The 19,742-nt window shown below is 36.4% G+C and overlaps 1 protein-coding gene across 1 annotated transcript in view; it reads left to right on the top strand.

The window, feature by feature from the left end:
* hs3st2 (heparan sulfate (glucosamine) 3-O-sulfotransferase 2) overlaps positions 1–19,742 on the top strand; it is a 107,197-nt gene that overhangs the window by 28,940 nt on the left and 58,515 nt on the right.

Genomic DNA, 19,742 nt, shown 5'->3' with positions numbered 1-19,742 from the left:
TAAACATAAAAAAACGGTAATATTCCGGCAGCAGGGATGCCGAAAAAATACTGTTAAATAACGGAAAATAACCGTCTCACAAAAATATGGTAATTTTCCTGAATTAAAATACAGTTTTTTGCCCTAACTTTACATGAGATTTTGGATTTTTTTATTATATTTTTTTTTAACTTTTTAATGTTTAATAAAGAATATTTTCATGTATTAAAACAATCAAATTACCTATAAATACATATATATATATATATATAAATAATTTTCAATGAGACTAAGTTGTACAATCCACTGATAAAAACTGTATTTGGACAGTTTATCAGTACTTATACATGTTATACATTCACAAAAATACATTTATTCAACATTTGTGTTGTGAAACCTTCCACAATTACACAAGATATTTGTCAATTAACAAAAGAGTCTTGTTAAACTTACAGAACAAATACATTTTTTACGCTTGTCAGTAATTTTATCTCGTTTTATTATTATTATTATTATTATTTTATTTTATTTTTTTACAGTATTAAACTTTAAATTAACAGTTTAATCTCAAATAGAAAAGAAATATTTGTGAAATCACGATACATTTGCAAATGTATTTTAACTGTATTTTTCTGTGAAAAAAGAAAAAAATTTCTTTAAAAAAAAAAAAAGAAATTTTATGGTTATTCACAATTACAGTTTTTTCATGTTATTATTACCTCCGCCAAGGAGGTTATGTTTTTGCCAGGGTTTGTTTGTTTGTCTGTCTGTCTGTCTGTTTGTTTGTTTGTTTGTCTGTCTGTTAGTGTGCAACATAACTCAAAAAGTTATGGACAGATTTGGATGAAATTTTCAGGGTTTGTTGGAAATGGGATAAGGAAGAAATGATTAAATTTTGGTGGTGATCAGGGGTGGGGGGGCCCACGGGGGGGCCCATTTCCAACAAACCTTGAAAATTTCATCAAAATCTGTCCATAACTTTTTGAGTTATGTTGCACACTAACGGACAGACAAACAGACAAACAAACAAACAAACAAACCCTGGCAAAAACATAACCTCCTTGGCGTGGGGGGGCCCACGGGGGGGACCACTGATCAGCCTTGGCGGAGGTCTGTGCTCTCCGAGTGCTTCTAGTTTTACATTTGACGTGTAAAATCACAGTCTATTTTGTCGTTTCATTGATATTTTCCTGTATCTTAAAAATACAGGAAAACTCTTTAAAATAAATAAACAGTGAAAATTCTGTTAAATTACAGATTTTTTTTTTTTTTTTACAGTGTACCCCTTGCAGCAACATTTTAAAGGGTAGTGCCAAGGGGGAGGGGCCAAGGGGTGAATTTGGATTGGGTCATAGTGTAATGCAGGACCGCTGTTTGGGGCTATACCAAAGAAATTACCATGTTTTGTCATCTTTTTATTGCATTACTACTGTACTAATGTATTTTACGTTAGCGCTTCTCAACCCTTAGCAAGAAACGTTATAATCCAAAATGACTTTGGGGACATTGTGATGCTAGAACTATCCCCCAGTCAGTGATCCTTCGCTCACATTTAGAGGTTGTCAGCTTGTTGACCCATCCTATCCCTCCTGACCAGGGTCGTATTCTGCCTGAGCTTCTCTCTCCTGTTTCTTCACTACTTTGTCTTTTTTTTTTTTTTTTTTTTTTTTGTACTTTCCCTCATTCTTATAAAGAGTGATACTGCTGGTGTGTAGACCATCCACTATCTGTGTATAAATATCCTTCACTGTCACATTGCTAGAGGCTAAACTGAAAACCTACAGAGGACGGTGCTGAAGAGCTCCCCATGCTGTACATTTCAGAAATATATATTTATATCCGTTAAATTGATGCTAGAAAGCTAAATCAACAGGCGTAATCATGGGTGAGTGGGATGTAATAAGTCTGTCTAATTAACGGGTTAGTTGATGAATTCTAAAATGGGGTAAAATGAGCTATTTAACCATTTCTGATGTTATTATTTTCATGTATCGCCGCACATGTTGAAGTGTTTTTGTGCCTTTGTGAGTGTTAAAAATAGATCTTTGTCATTATTCAGGTGCATGTACATGTGCAGCCATGGTGATGTAAATATGTAAATAATGTTTAATTGTTAATTCAAATCCTTGATAGATACTTACATAAATACCACATTTCTTATTTTACTCTGTGTATGTTCATTTCTTACCCTACCTTACCTTAACCTACCCTACCCTAACCCTACCCTACCTTACCTTAACCTACCATACCTTACCTTACCCTAATCTACATTAACCTACTGTACCTTATCCTACCTTACCTTAACCTACCCTATCTTATCCTACCCTACCTTAACCTACCATACCTTACCCTACCTAACCCTACCTTAACCTACCTTACCTTAACCTACCATACCTTACCCTACCTAACCCTACCTTAACCTACCTTACCTTAACTTACCATACCTTACCTTAACCTACCATACCTTAAGCTGCCATACCTTACCCTACCTCACCTTACTCTACTTTATCCTACCTTATCTTAACCTACCCTAACTAAATCCTACCTTACCTCACCCTACCTTACCTTAACCTACCATACCTTACCTAACCCTACCTTAACCTACCCTACCTTACCCTACCTTACCTTAAACTACCATACCTTACCTTAACCTACCCTACCTTACCCCACCTTGCCTTAACCTACCGTACCTTATCCTACCTTACCTTAACCTACCCTACCTTAATCTGCCATACCTTACCCTACCTCACCCTACTCTACTTTATCCTACCTTACCTTAAATTACCCTAACTAAATCCTACCGTACCTCACCCTACCTTACCTTAACCTACCATACCTTACCTAACCCTACCTTAACCTACCCTACCTTATCCTACCTTGCCTTAACCTACCATACCTTAACTTAATCTACCCTACCTTATCCTACCTTACCCTACCCTACCTTACCTTAACCTACCCTACCTTACCCTTCCTTAATCTGCCATACCTTACCCTACTCTACCGTATCCTACCTTACCTCAACCTACCCTAACCAAATCTTACCTTACCTTAACCTACCATACCTTACCCAACCCTACCTTAACTTACCCTACCTTACCCTAGCATACCTTACCTAAACCTACCCTGCCTTATCCTACCTTACCTTAACCTACCCTGCTTTACCCTACTTTACCTTAATCTGCCATACCTTACCCTGCCTCACCCTATCTTACTCTGCCTTATCCTACCTTACCTTAACCTACCCTAACAAATCCTACCTTACCCTACCTTATCCTACCTTACCTTATCCTACCTTATTCTACCTTACCTTACCTTACCCTGCCTTACCTTACCTTACCTTACAGATATCCTTTTAAATACCTCTGCAGATACAGTCCTCTGGGAAACAGAGGAAACTTAACATATTACATTCTCTTCAGTTTCTCTTCACACAGTACAATAGTTACTGGTCTACTGCAGCTTTGATTGGTTCATTTGTGTGTTTTAAAGGCTTTAAAATCACCAAAAAACACAAAATATTCCAAACTCTCATATATTTTATAGATGATGTAAAATGTTTTGTTGTTAGTGCATTGCTTTGCCTCCATGCTGGTACTTTTTTCTGCCTCCACACAGTCTATGATCAGTACTTTATGCAACCCCTCTTTAAAAGAAATGTGACATAACCCTTTAAGATTGTCATTCACAATGACACAGTGTTATTGCCGCGAGTTTCTGTGTGTTGTAAGATTATAAAACATTTATATTCAGGGTGCCACTTGTAATTTTTACTGTCTCTGTCTAAGTCTTAAAAAGGCTGTTTGGTCGGAATCAACAAGCCAACAGCCGTAAATTCATCAGAAAAAGGCTGTGAAATCGCAGAGTAAGCAGGAACACTTAGAGCCGTTTAAGCTTTCAGAGGCTTTTCTGTCGGTCGGAGCGTCTTCATTTCAGTGTCTGTGGCTACTTCCCCGTGCCACATGTTAATGTGACAGCTCATAGCTCAGTTCAATTCTGCCTGTTATTGCTCAAGGAGATCAAGTGTCAGTCATTTTCTCCCCGCAGACCAAACCGTGAATAATTGTTATTTCAGCTGAGAAAAGGAGCGAGAGTTGAAATAACATTGATTAAATAGGTTTTGGTTCAAGGTAAAATGGTTGATACCTTTTTCGCAGCGTTGCAGGATTTTAATGTCATGTTTTCTCTGCTGCAGTTGAAAACACGGCTGTCGTCGGTAAAATCCTCTATCGCAGGGCATTCAGACTGTAAAAAAAATCTGTAATTTAACAGAATTTTCACTGTTTATTTTAGAGATTTTTCCTGTATGTTTAAGATGCAGGAAAATATCAATGAAATGACAAAAATAGACTGTGATTTTACACGTCAAATGGAAAATAACACGAAAAAATTGCAACCGTGAATAACCATAAAATTTCCATTTTTTTAAAAGAATTTTTTTCTTTTTTCACAGAAAAATACAGTTAAAATACATTTGCAAATGTATCATAATCTCACAAATATTTCTTTTCTATTTATGAGATTAAACTGTTAATTAAAAGTTTAATACTGTAAAAAAAATTAAAAAAATAAAATGAGATAAAATTACTGACAATTAACCATAAACGAAGTATTTGTTGTGCAAGTTTAACAAGACTTGTTTGTTAATCAACAAATATGTTGTGTAATTACAGGAGGTTTCACAACAAAAATGTTGAATAAATGTATTTTTGTGAATGTATAACATGTATAAGCACTGATAAACTGTCCAAATACAGTTTTTATCAGTGGATTGTACAACTTAGTCTCACTGAAAATTACACATATATATATATATACACACACACACACACACACACACACACACACACACACACACACACACACACACACACACACACACACACACACATATATACAGTACAGGCCAAAAGTTTGGACACACCTTCTCATTCTTCGCATTTTCTTTATTTTCATGACTATTTACATTGTAGATTCTCACTGAAGGCATCAAAACTATGAATGAACACATGTGGAATTATGTACTTAACAAAAAAGTGTGAAATAACTGAAAACATCTCTTATATTCTAGTTTCTTCAAAGTAGCCACCCTTAGCTCTGATGACTGTTTTGCACACTCTTGCCATTCTCTTGATGAGCTTCCAGAGGTAGTCACCTGAAATGGTTTCCTAACAGTCTTGAAGAAGTTCCCACAGATGCTTAGCACTTGTTGGCCCTTTTGCCTTCACTCTGCGGTCCAGCTCACCCCAAACCATCTCGATTGGGTTCAGGTCCGGTGACTGTGGAGGCCAGGTCATCTGGCGCAGCACTCCATCACTCTCCTTCTTGGTCAAATATCCCTCACACAGCCTGGAGGTGTGTTTGGGGTCATTGTCCTGTTGAAACATAAATGATGGTCCAACTAAACGCAAACCGGATGGAATGGCATGTCACTTCAGGATGCTGTGGTAGCCATGCTGATTCAGGTTGCCTTCAGTCTTGAATAAATCCCCAACAGCGTCACCAGCAAAGCACCCCCACACCATCACACCTCCCCCTCCATGCTTCACGGTGGGAACCAGGCATGTAGCATCCATCCGTTCACCTTTTCTGCGTCGCACAAAGACACGGCGGTTGGATCCAAAGATCTCAAATTTGGACTCATCAGACCAAAGCACAGATTTCCACTGGTCTAATGTCCATTCCTTGGGTTTCTTGGCCCAAATAAATCTCTTCTGTTTGTTGTCCTTAGCAGTGGTTTCCTAGCAGCTGTTTGACCATGAAGGCCTGATTCACGCAGTCTCCTCTTAACAGTTGTTGTAGAGATGTGTCTGCTGCTGGAGCTCTGTGTGGTATTCATCTGGTCTCTAATCTGAGCTGCTGTTAATTTGCGATTTCTGAGGCTGGTGACTCAGATGAACTTATCTTCAGCATCAGAGGTGACTCTTAGTCTTCCTTTCCTGGGGCGGTCCTCATGTGAGCCAGTTTCGTTGTAGCGCTTGATGGTTTTTGCGACTGCACTTGGGGACACATTCAAAGTTTTTGAAATTTTCTAGACTGACTGACCTTAATTTCTTAAAGTAATGATGGCCACTCGTTTGTCTTTACTTAGCTGATTGGTTCTCGCCATAATATGCATTCTAACAGTTGTCCAATAGGGCTGTCAGCTGTGCATCAACCTGACTTCTGCACAACACAACTGATGGTCCCAACCCCATCAATAAGGCAAGAAATTCCACTAAGTAACCCTGACAAGGCACAGCTATGAAGTGAAAACCATTTCAGGTGACTACCTCCTGATACTCATCAAGAGAATGGCAAGGGTGTGCAAGGCAGTCATCAGAGCTAAGGGTGGCTACTTTGAAGAAACTAGAATATAAGGGATGTTTTCAGTTATTTCACACTTTTTTGTTAAGTACATAATTCCACATGTGTTCATTCATAGTTTTGATGCCTTCAGTGAGAATCTACAATGTAAATAGTCATGAAAATAAAGAAAATGCGAAGAATGAGAAGGTGTGTCCAAACTTTTGGCCTGTACTGTATATATATATATATATATATATATATATATATATATATATATATATATATATATATATATATACACACACACACACACATATATATATGTAATTTGATTGTTTTAATACATGAAAATATTCTTTATTAAACATTAAAAAGTTAAATAAATTTTTTTTTAAAAATCCAAAATCTCATGTAAAGTTAGGGCAAAAAACTATATTTTAAGCATGGAAAATTACCGTATTTTTATTAGATGGTTATTTTCCATTATTTAACAGTATTTTTTCATTAAAAATTTGAACTTTGACCTACTTCTCCCAAAAAGTGACCACATCTGTTCTGTGTCACTGGTAATCTATAAACCCAATTTGGTATGAATTTAACCAATAGTATGGAAAAAAAAAAAGATTTTAAAAATTCATAACAAATTTAAACTTTGACCTATTTTTCCTAAAATGTAATCAGATATATTCTAGGTCACTGGCAATCTATAAACCCAATTTGGTATGAATTCAACCAGTAATTTCGCTGCTAGAGTGTTAACAAACAAACGAATAAAGAAACAAACTGGAAAAGCGCTCGCAGAGCGCAGACCTCCACCAAGGCAGATCAGTCCCCCCCCACAGATCACCACCAAAATTTAATCATTTGTTCCTTGTGCCAGTATCAACATTTCCTGAAACTTTCATCCAAATCTGTCCATAACTTTTTTAAGTTATCTTGCTAACAAACAGACAAACCCTGATGAAAACATAACCTCCGCCGTTTCTTGGTGGAGGTAACAAACCGAACCAAAAACAATACCCCCTTGCCTCCTCTTCGAGGGGTCGAGTAATAAGTTTTATTTCATGCCGGTCAAGCCAAACTAAAACATCAAAATCCTCAAATTTCCTAGAGACCGTGTGTCTTTGGTGTGAGTGTAAGGTCTCTTAATAATCCATAATGCAGGTTCAGTCTGTAGAACAGGATCTTTGTTAGATTTTTCCCCTCTAAGGCCCCTGGTCTGGACTGGCCTTTGTTAACTCTTAATAAACTCTGGTTCCGGTCGAGCCTCAGTCTCTGCAGATGAATGATCAGGTGTCATCACGGCTGTAATCTAAATGAGTGATGCTTTAATAATGGAGCAGCCACACCAGTACAGACTGGATGTGCGCTGTCGTATCAGGGAAGCACATGATGCCATTTTTAGGAAGCGCAGCGGCATCAGCATTATGTGAATCACACAGCATAAAAACATTTTCTCTGCACAGTCTACCTGAGAAACTCAAACTGTTAATGGGTTTTGACGGCAGGGAGCAAATCCATGCAGGATATTGACTTACCAGGACATTTCAGGACAAAAACATTCCATTTCTATGAGTCACTTTCTAAAAGAGATGGAAGAAACTTTTTGACTTTTTGATTTGAACATTTCCAAATCCTTGTGTAATTACAGATAAATAACAAATCATTTAAAGCTGTGGTGGGTGATATTTCTGTGGTGTCATGGCACCAAAAATCCCATAATTACCTTCAGCATATTGTAATTTAACAGATATGACCCAGCAGGAATTTTACCTCCTGCTGTTTGGAGGGAGGTTTTAGTCATTCATAGGTGTTTTTACAGATAGGTGGGGTTAAATATATGATTGACAGCAGTGATTACCAATGACTGTCAAGACTCACAGGATGGGGAAGCAAAATTTACAATATTTTGAGGCAGGGATTGAAAGACAGTGTATGACCAATTAGTTTATTGAAAGTCATGAGAATTTATTTGCCACAAGACAATGTACATAATAGAAAATGTTTTTATTCTATGTGTCCTCCTTCTTTCTCAGTAACTGCCTTCACACGCTTCCTGAAACTTGCGCAAGTGTTCCTCAAATATTCGGGTGACAACTTCTCCCATTCTTCTTTAATAGTATCTTCCAGACTTTCTCGGAATAGTTTTGCTCATAGTCATTCTCTTCTTTCCATTATAAACAGTCTTTATGGACACTCCAACTATTTTTGAAATCTCCTTTGGTGTGACGAGTGCATTCAGCAAATCACACACTCTTTGACGTTTGCTTTCCTGATTACTCATATGGGCAAAAGTTTCTGAAAAGGTATGGATAATAGTGTTAGGTATGATTATGACATCGATATATGTTTGGTCTCAAAACAATTGACGTAGTGCCTGCTGAGAAAAAACAACTAAATGTTGATTGTAAATTTTGCTTCCCCACCCTGTATAGGAGTGATATTTTGCTGTTTTAACCCTTTCATGCATAGTGGTCACTACAGGGTGAGTCAGAAAAAACGCTCTTTCCATTTAAAGAAATTGTACTGCTAAAACGGAAACACGGATTTTTCTTTTGACCATACAGTCATATTGATGTGGTTATTGAGCATGTCTGGTGATGTAGTCATAGATTTATTGCATTGCATAAAAGAGAGAGAAGGTCCATTGTTTATTGGGCACTGAAATACCTGCCAACACAATGTATGCCACAGTGAACAAACTTGAAATTGCCAACAATTACAGGAGTCGGGGCTTTGCTTTTACACTCAGGACATAGGCCTACATGACAGTGCCCAGGGAGTTTTCATCACGGCAAGACCACAGCGATTGCAGGTATTATTTCCTCATCGAGTTGTCTGTTTGGGTCAGGAGAGAGAGTGGCCACCTAGATCCCCGGACTTGACCCCCCTTGATTTTTTGTTGTGGGGGTATCTTAAAAACCGTGTGTATCAGACTGTTCCACAAACTCTTCAGGAACTCCGAAATCGCATCACGGCTGAAATCCAAGCCCTACGACGAACACGAATGGCGAGAAGAGCTGTGTTAGAGATGCGACAACGAGCACAGATTTGCATCAATCTGAATGGTAGCCAGGTTGAAGGTCGTGCCGGACGACTTCGTTGAGACAAAACATTTTGATGGCGAGTAAACATGCTGCAATGGTTGACAATTTTGATTTCATTCACGGTGGCATAAACTGTGTTGGCAGATATTTCGGTGCACAATAAACAATGGACATTCCCTCTGTTATGCTATGCCATAAATCAATGATTCAATCGCCAGACATGCTCAGTAACCACATCAATATGACTGTATGATCAAAAGAAAAATAAGCATTTCCATTTCAGTGGTTTCTTTAAATGAAAAGAGCGTTTTTTCTGACTCACCCTGTACAGTGGACAGTTATTCAAAGCTGTTTCATTGTATATTCATTGATTTTGTTGTTTTAGTTGCATATCATCCAACACAGTGGACACTTATGCATCGTCCCATACAGTGCATTTCATACCGTTACTGTAACGTTGCTGTTCTTAATAAACCCGATCTGCACTAACATGTTTCAGTGTAAATCAGTTGCTAATTGATATTAGACTGGAATTAACAGTTGATTTTTTTTTTTTTTTTGCTGCATATTATCTCCATGAGTATGTTAAAATGTGAGAAAACATAAGATTAGCAGCATTAAAAATGTTTTTATTGTATAGTTTTCCATATCACTAGTCGCTTTTCCATTGGACATCTGTGCAAAACTTTACCGATATTTACTGAATGTCGAAAAAAAAGAAGTGTGTAATGTCGGATTTTCAATTAAATCACAAATGCGATGATTTGTTTATTTATTATCGCGAGATGACATGAGAAGTCATTCCATAAACATGGAGATGAACATAAATATGGTGTTGATTTACGTAATGCTCTGAATGTCAGTGTATGGGATGGTGCGTAAGTGTCCACTGTGTTGGCTGATATGGAACTAAAACATCAAAACCCATGAATATACAAGAAAACATCTGAAGAATAACTGTCCACTGGAGTGACCTATGCATGAAAGGGTTAAAGTTTCCAACAGCATTCCTTCTGCAAACATACCAACACCTTCTTGTTTCCACATTCTTTCACAGTGAACTATAAGAACTGTGTCCATCGTCGCTGTGCATTCTGGTTACTGTGATAACACTTTGGCAAATAAGAGCCGAGCAGATTAAATAATTCACTGTGTAACTGTTGTGTTGTTAAATTACTCAGGAGACCAGACCACCACAGCATGTAATGGATACTTTGATTCAGGCCTCTCACTGGTTAGCCTGCGTATTGTTTAATGGCTAAGGCTCATTATTAGTCCTTGTAATGACAAACATTTGTTAGTCCGGTGGGAGGTAAAGGCCATTCTCTAAATCTCTGTGCCCCTGAACAAACACAGCACATAATGATTAATGGTTTCTAACTTAAATCCCAATCAGCCTCATGTTTGCCTCAAATTCTCAAACTCCTTCAACTGATTTATTACTAACACCCTGTTGCCATAATGCGCTGTGTTAATTGTAAGTCATAGGAGGGATCCTGAGGGTATAACGACGGGTACTTTGTGGACAGTTTTAGCCATTTAAGCATGTTTATTCCAGCTGAAATAGAAATAAAACCAATATTGTAGGAATAAATACAATACAGTGAAACACTTGTCACATGCAGAGTTTTACATATTCAATATATCATCAATTTCTTTCTTTCTTTCTTATCCCCATTAGCTGTACCATAGCTACAGCTATCCTTCCTGGGGTCTTTACAACAATCTTTGCAACTTGTCAATGCAAATAACATACAATATAATCATACAAAGCAATTTTCACATACTACATAACATACAAAAAACCAGACAAAAATACAGACAGCTCCTTTAGGTCAGCAGTGGTACAGTATATACAGTACATATATTCAGTTAACCCAGGTATCGATCATCTACGGTCTATAGATGTTTCTTAACTGATTTCTTAAATTTCATTTTACACTTTTCTTGTGTGATGTGTTCTGGTAGTTTGGTCCATTCTTGCATGGCTCAGTATATTACCATTCTTTTCGTTGCATTTGTTCTTGATTTGGGTAGTGTAAAATTACCTCTGGTTGTCTGCCTGGTTGCATAGGTATGTCTATCTGAACTAAAACAAACATTTTTGTACAAGAGGGATGTTTTTTTTTTTTTTTGTTCTAATATTTCTAAAGAAAACCAGTAAAGAATAAAGTAATCTTTTTTAACAGTGAGCCAGTTCAAGTGGTTAGGCATCTTAATAACATTTGTTCTGCAATGCAGCCTGAGCGGCTCTATTTTGTACAGTTTGCAACTTTTTAATATTTTCTTGTGTTGTATTTGACCATACTGCTGGACAGTAATCCAAAACTGACAGTACTAAGGATTGAATCACCAGTTTAGTTAAAGTAGGTGACAATGGTGGTCAATGGTGGTTTTACTCCCCCCCGCCCCCGCTTGTTTGAACATGTAAAATGTTGACAATAATGAAAGTGTTAGTATCAGGATTCAAACCCTGGTCTCTAACATTGTAGCGTTAATTACTGAGCTACTGTCCAAATGTATTTCAGAGTCTGAATGTATACACCCCAAGGCAAGGGGGGGGGGGGTTACTGTGCATGAGAGTATGATGAGTCTATATAGTAAAGGGAGTTAAATCTAAACTAGATTGAAGTCTAATCATGAAGAGACAACTGTGTATTCAAGCAGCATTCAGGTCTGCATGAAAAACAAACGGGCAGCCACAGTAGGTGTGGAATGTTTTATTATACAGTGGGAACTATAGAACTGCATGACCTGAATATTAAATAGGTTTGAGTTGCCGTGGAACACAGCCAGTGATTGAATGAATCACACAAAGTGGTCAAACATAGGTTTGTACCTCTACTGTATCCTGTTGTTTCTAATATTAAAATATTTGGAATGCAATGGAATTCAATGCTATAACTGAGTCCAACCTTAGAAAAAACAACTCTGCTTTGGTTCCAACAGTCGTCACATTAGAGAGGTTCGAGTCATTTTATTAGTGCATGGTGATAAAAAAACAAAAACAAAAAAAAACAAAACAGTTTTATGTGATTTGAAGCATTTATAATGTTAATTTTGCTTCACTTCGACCCCTTGAACCCCCACCAGGGCTTGGACCCTGGACCCCACCATTCTCCTGCGCCCCCCTGGATCCACCACTGTATCATGTAGTGCTGCGATTAGTCAACTTGGTTGACGTAATCGACCATGAAAATTAGTCGACTGCAATTTTTTTAGTTGATGTTTCATTTTACTATTGACAGCCTATTTATTTTTGGCACCTGGGGAATTCATGCCAGCGTTGGCACCTGCAGCGTACCTCAGAGAGAGAGAGAGAGACCCTTGTCTTATAAGCTTCTTAAGTTTCAGCGGTCCGCAGATCCATGCGTACCTCTGTGACAGTGTCCTGAAAATGATTGTGGGAGATATGAGACCATATTTGCACCATATATATTTGCACTGTTAAGCAAATACTCACTGGAAGTCCCTTTGTTTTGGAAATTGTAAGGGCCTATTGTATTAATATTTTGTTTTATATTGATATAGCTAGCCATTTGCTTGATTAACTTTGTGCAATTTTTTTTTTTTTTTGGAATCCCACTTCATAATTTTTTGTTTGGTGATGCTTAAGTTATTTATATTGTGTACGTTTGTCATGATGACATTTTATGTTTTGGCCTTTGAGTCGCATTCAAAACTAGAAAAGCACTCAGACCTCCGCCAAGGCAGATCAGTCCCCCCCGATCACCACCAAAATTTAATCATTTGTCCCTTGTGCAGGTGTCAACATTTCCTGAAAATTTCATCCAAATCCTTCCATAACTTTTAGTTATCTTGCTAACAGACAAACAAACAAACCCTGATGAAAACATAACCTCCGTCGTTCCTTGGTGGAGGTAATATAATGGACACAACAAAATAACACTTGATTTTTTTTTTTTTTTTAATTTGTCATTTAGATTAGTTGACTAAACAAAAAATTAGTTACGAAATTAGTTGTTAGTGACAGCACTAGTATCATGACTAAAAGCTGCGGGAGCCTTTTGCCACCAATTTTTCATCAAATCTGTCAAACCTCAGTCATAGCCTAAGTATCACGAATCCATAAGTCTTTCTGTGATTATCCACCTGAATCTCTTCCCTCACGGTGAAAAATTTCCAAACGTACTCAACCATAAACAAACCATTTGTTTACAAACAGAGCCGGGAGGTAACTCGGGCATTTTCGGCAGTGGCAGTGCAACCATATGATATCATATGGCTGCAACAAACACGACACGGAAACGACTGGAGGGAAGTGGAGCACCAGCTGTTTTCGCGTCATGTTTGTGGCAGGTGGCGATGCCAGGCAGCAGCGCAACCCGTCGCTTCCCACAATGCACGTCATGACAAAATTCCGAAGATGCCCTGTTGAGCCGCATTATGTAATAAATTCCCATCATGTAATAAAAGTTCAAAATGTAATAAGAATGTCACGTCATCTTGTAATAAAGCCGCATTATGTAATAAACTGACATATTTTGTAATAAACTACCTCAATGCATTATGTAGGAAATTTTTGGAAGGCGCAGAGAGACAGGGAAGAGCGTTCACTTATGGACTGGAGCTTATCTCTGTGACATAAACGGATAAAACACACAATAAATGTTTGCTGTTCAATCTGAGGGTGTCAAGGAACATTTTTACAAAATCATAAGATACTGTGTCAGACACAACTGACACAGTAATATAATAATGTGCTAAATTAATCTTTAAACTGTGTGGTTAAAGTTCTGATTACATTACCTGTAGCTCCTGTGACTAATTTCTTCTAAATTGCTCTGAAATTATATTAACCCTTTCATGCATACTGGTCACTGCAGTGGACAGCTATTCTACAGCTGTTCTCTTGTATATTCATGGATTTTGTTGTTCTTTTCGTTGTTTTTTTTTTTTTTAACACATATCTTTATTAAAGTTTTAAGACACTACATATCTTTTCTGGCATGAATTGGTAACATTATGTAGATCTCTCCTGATCCTAAACCCCCAGAATCACAAGCTCTCCCCAGAGTTTTCACACAATTTGTTAGTAAATACATGTTTCTGTGCGTCAAAAATTAAACGTGTGGTGTCCAGCTGAGTGGACATTTTTGCAACTTCATGAAAAATAGGTTAATAAGATTTTTTTTTATTATTATTATTATTATTTTTTCATGTTTTTTTTTTTTTTTAATTATTTTATTTTATTTATTTATTTTGATTTATTTTTCAGAAGAAAATTTTGAGTCGCATTGTTTTTTTCATGCCTAAAGAGGAATAAAAACACTCAGGAAAAAATTTTGATTAAGGTTCTCATAATTCATGCATGAAAGGGTTAATCTGGATTGTTATTACATAATGAACCATGTTATTACATTTTTTAAAAATAAAAATGTGTCTAGTGCATTTTGTAATAAATTTCTCAAATTGTAATAACTCACTACATAATGTGAAAAAATTTACTATACAATGCGTTGGCGTAGTTTATTACAAAATGCGTTAGTTTATTACATAATACGGCTTTATTACAAGATGATGTGACATTCTTATTACATTTTGAACTTCTATTACATAATGGGAATTTATTACATAATGCGGCTCAACATGCCTGAGTTACCTGCCGGTTCTGTAAACAAATGGTTTGTTTATGGTGGAGTACACTTCAAAATTGTTCAGCGTGAGGGAAGACATTCAGGTGAGTAAGCACGGAAAGACTTACAGATTTGTGATACTGAGGATATGACTGGGGTTTGACAGATTTGATGAAAAATTGGTGACGAAAGGCTCCGGCAGCTTTAAAGTAAAACGCTATTAAACATTGATGATGATGATGATGAAATTCTTTATTCAGTCACACAATAACCAGTGTCAACAACAGCACTTCACACATTACAAACATTACCAACAGGTTATGACTGAAAAGGCACAGGCAGAAGCAAAATGCTTATATTAATGCCTGTCCTACATAACATATTCAACTACCCAGCATCCAATATAGGAAAAAGAAAAAGACAAAAAAACAAACAAAAAAAAAACAGTGTATCCAAGCCAACAAACAAGCGAAACCTAAAAAGATGAAAATAAACCAGAGAAATAGAAAACTTAACCACCAAATTAATGGTAATTTAATGTAGACTCAAAAATAAATAATTTACCTATTACTTATTAGAGCTTAACAATTGTATCCTTCAAAAATTGCCTTACGTACCATTTTTTTTAAATATCAAAAATGGGCTACACATTCTTAAATCCATACTGGCCTCATTCCATAATTTAACTCCAACAACACATATATATACATCTTCTTTTTGTCTGTTTTTTAGATTTTTGAACAACAAATTTACAAACATCCCGCAAATCATATTTAAACTCATGTGTTGAGAAGAACCTTTGTACACAGACAGGGAGTAACTTTAATTTGGCTTTATACATTATTTGCATTATTTTATAGTAAACCAAATCATTAAATTTCATAATATGGGATTTCATAAACAGTTCATTAGTAGGTTCATAGTAACCGGCCTTATTAATAATACGTATTGCTCGTTTTAGTAGGAGGACTATAGTATTTACAGTTGTTTTATATGTCGAGCCCCACACTCCCACACATTCACACATTCGTTAACAAAATTACAATAAGGTTCATCTCATGCCGGTCAAGCTGAACTAAAACATCTAAATCATCATGTTTCCCAGGGACCGTCTTCCTGTGGTGTGAATGTAACATCTCCATGTTTTGCATATTAAAAATTATTAACACATGATACAGGTTCAGTCTATAAAACAGGATTTATTTCCCCGTCTAAGGTCGCCGTGTGTCCGTCTCAGCTCAGATCAGATCAGGCGAGTTCTCTCCATACATGATTACACAGCTCAAAGGATCAATCAGCCTCACCACAGCTCCGACAAACTCAAATCAAACCAAACTGAAGGACCTTATTTCCTCCAAACAGGACTCAAGTGTAAACTCCCAGCCAAAAGCACACATGGCTGAGGCGAAATAATTGCTGCAGCTTTGTGGACTATTGTCAGCCGTGCATCTGTCAGTGGGTTCATTTAGAAACAGAAAAACCAAACTGTATTGTGACACAATTTGCATGACCACATCAGCATGACAATACAGCCTCAAAGGTGGAGATTCATCATCAAAGAACCCCAAATAAGAACAGCGATTTCTGAGCAGCATTCGCAATTTAATATTAAAGATGACCGACTGTATCATACTGACAACTTCAACTCACAGAACAGAGTCTACATAACTTATCCACTTCTGAAAAAAAAAAGTTTTCACAGTCGACAACATCGTTACTTATCCAGAAATAAAGATTTACTGCATAAAAGTTAAAAAAAAAAAGACAAAAAAGTAGAGGTGCTGAGTCAATTTATTTACTCAGTAAAAGCAAAAAACGACAAGATTTGAAATGAAATGAAATAATAAACTAAAAAGCAGCCCTTCAAATGACTTTTCTACCCACTGTAACTGAGCCTCACATCATTTTAATAACTTCAAATAAAGGAAATTACTGAAAATAACGAGAAATTCACATTCAATTTTCAATATGAGCAACAGAACTTGAACCATTAAGGTGTTATTCCTGTACGGTCCAGTCTCCCCTCATTCTTTGTTTTATCATACATGTCTTTTTTTATTAATTATGTTTTGTTGTGTAACGTGCATCAACAGACACACAGAGGGATCTTTTTACCCCCACCCCCCTCCAAAGGGAAGGCAAGGGGTATTGTTTTCGGTTCGGTTTGTTTGTTAACACTAGCAGCAAAACTATTGGTTGAATTCATACTAAACTGGGTTTATAGATTGCCAGTGACCCAGAATAGATCTGTTTAAATTTTGGGAACAGTAGGTCAAAGTTGAATTTTTTTTAATGAATTTTTAAAATCTTCTTTTCCCCATTTACTTATAATGGCTGAAATTTCAAATTTCAGTAGCAGCAAAACTATTGGTTGAATTCATACCAAATTGGGTTTATGCATTGCCAGTGACCCAGAATATATGTCAATACATTTTGGGGAAAGTAGGTCAAAGTTCAAATTTTTTATAAATTTTTATAAATCTATTTTTTCTCCCATTTACTTATCATGGGCGAAAATTCAAATGTCTATAAAAACATCAACTTTGTGTCAATTTACTTCAAACTTGCCACATATATAGAGGCAATTGATATGCTGACATCAGCACGTGCATAGACACGATGACATCAGCTGAATCGATGCCAAAATAAACTACAATATGTGCGAGGGGCGGGGTTTGTTGTGCCTGGAACCACTTGTTTTGTTTTTGTTTTTGTATCCATTTAAGCTTGAATTATTCTAGATGTTGAAAAGGTGCATAGTGATGCAAAATGAAAATATCACATTGAGATAAAAATACAGTGCCTGCTTTGGAAATGTAAAAAAAAAAAAAAAATCCTCAAAACTCAAGTGATGGTACAATGTTTGCACCTAGATTTCACATCCTGAAAAAAAAGAAAATATAACGTCTTTGCATTCTATGGTTTTACACAAAAACACATGAAAAAGTAATCTGGGCTGAATCATAAGTTGAGGCATAATATTGATCACATTTTTCTTATTATTTCTTCTTACTTTTCTTCAGAAATTGCAGTTTTTTTCAGGTTATTCACATCTTTTTTGTTTGGATAGTTTGTAAAATGTAAATGATTTCATTATTTAATCTTTTTTTTTTTTTTTTGCATGTAAAAAATTTATTTACAGGTTATTATGCTATTATTGGACTGGTCCGGCTCACTGGAGATCAAATTTAGCTGAATGTGGCCCCTGAACTGAAATGAGTTTGACAGCCCTGACCTGGAGGGTTCAAATTCAGACTTTTTTTTAACTATAAAGGTCCCCAAATACAGAAATAAATGTACCAAAGGCTAATAAAAGTGGGTTTAGCTAAATATTACCCCTTTAAATCCAATTTAAAGTGTAAAATAATACACAACAAATTCCACTGTGCTCTTATTTATTTTCCAAAAACAAAGTCAAAATCAAAAAGCAATGCATGAAAAATTAAATATACCCTTACTGCTTCCATGTTAAATGAATATGTTACAGGGAGTAACAACCAGTGAAAGCACCAGTTTCAACAGTTTGCTCTTCTGGGGCTTTCAGATGTGTGTTAACACAATGTCAAGGACAAAAGACTTCAACAATGACTTTAGGAAGCAATTGTTGCCACCTATTAACCTGTGAAGGGTTCGAAGGCCATTTCCAAAGCATTTGAAGGCCATCTTTGAACAATGAGGAAGACTATTTACAAATGGAAAACATTCAAGACAGGAGTGGATGTTCTAGCAAATTCACCCCAAGGTCAGATCATGCAATGTTCAGAGAAATTGCAAAAAATCCCAAGACCTACATCTTAGACCAAAGGTGTCAAACACACAGCCTGAATTTGTGAAACGCAAAAAAATACACTGAAAATCTGAACAGTCAAGGGTAAAATCATTTTAGTCCCGGTTCCACATACAGACCAATGTGATCTAAAGTGGATCGGATCATAATAACCTATAAATAATGTCAACTCCAATTTTTTTCATTGTTTTAGTGTTAAAAAAAAAAGTAAAATTACATGACAGTATTCATGTAATTTTGTTGATGTTTCTCAAATTTATATTCATTTTGTGCATGTTTTGCTCTTGCTATTCTTTCATTTTGTTCATATTCATTGTATTATTACTTCCACCAGGAGGTATTGTGATCACTTTGCTTTGTGTTTGCATGCGTGTTTGTTGTTAGCAAGATAACTCAAAAAGTTATGGATGGATTTTCACAAAATTTTCAAGAAATGTTGATACTGGCACAAGGAAGAAATGATCAAAATTTTGGTGGTGATCGGGGGGCGGGGGGGATTTGTCTTGGCTGAGGTCTGCGCTCTCCAAGTGCTTTTCTTGTTGTTAATTGCTTCCTGTTTTCAAGTTTCTCAAATTTTTCCACATTACTAAATGTTTTGTGTATTTGTTGATCCACTGTCATCTGTAAGTTGTAACGCACAAGTGTACATGATAAACTGAGGCATATCATTGTTAAAATTGCACTTATTTTTCTTGAGAAATTTCAAGTTGTTTCTTTTAGTCTCATTTTTAAAGGATAGTTAGTAGATGTAAACATTTTCATAATGTAATTTTACTTCTTTCGCTGCCCATATGTGACCTGTATCCCATCTGTTTGAACAGCACAAATCCGATTTTTTCAAATCCAACCCAGGCCACTTTCATATGTGGGCCTAAATCTGTGATGTATCCTATATTTTACAATGCGACATCAGTCTGAACGGCTAGGTCGTATTTATCTGACCTTTACCTCATTAAAATGTGACAAACTTCACACTTTTGTGTAATATTTAGCAGTGGTGGAGAATCCCTGCTCCATAAAGTAAAAGTCCTGCCAGATATTGATTCT

This window comes from Sphaeramia orbicularis, chromosome 8 (assembly GCF_902148855.1).
Source record: "Sphaeramia orbicularis chromosome 8, fSphaOr1.1, whole genome shotgun sequence".
NCBI lineage: Eukaryota > Metazoa > Chordata > Actinopteri > Kurtiformes > Apogonidae > Sphaeramia > Sphaeramia orbicularis.
This window is presented reverse-complemented; position numbering and strand designations above follow the sequence as displayed.